The following is a 414-nucleotide window of genomic DNA, read 5'->3' on the forward strand; positions in this document are numbered from 1 at the left end:
TGAAGACCATAACCACAAACATCCCCTCCCAAAAAAAGATAATTTCCATATCTCTTTGAGTATAAAAGAATGTTTCCTTCTTTTTCAAATGCAATTGACGACGGCAAAGTTCGTCCAAGAGCAAAACTTTTACGAGCCCTCAAATTACACTGTACTGTTTCCAGATCTCTTCGCCTGATCTCGCAAAAAACGTCCCTTTATCGCTCCACGAGAGATTTTACGATGTTTTGAAACTTTGCGTTCACTTCTGATAACGATAGAGGGAAAATATGCATAATAATTCTTATGATGAATGTATTGGCGAAAATCGTGGGGAGGAAGAACTGCTTTGCTTCTTGAGAACTTCTTGAATAAAGAATTTTTGCTACTTATCTTAAGAAGAGATAAAGAGGTATTTCTTCATGTGCAGTATTT

The sequence above is a fragment of the Penaeus monodon genome, chromosome 21, assembly GCF_015228065.2.
Source record: "Penaeus monodon isolate SGIC_2016 chromosome 21, NSTDA_Pmon_1, whole genome shotgun sequence".
NCBI classification, from domain to species: Eukaryota; Metazoa; Arthropoda; class Malacostraca; order Decapoda; family Penaeidae; genus Penaeus; species Penaeus monodon.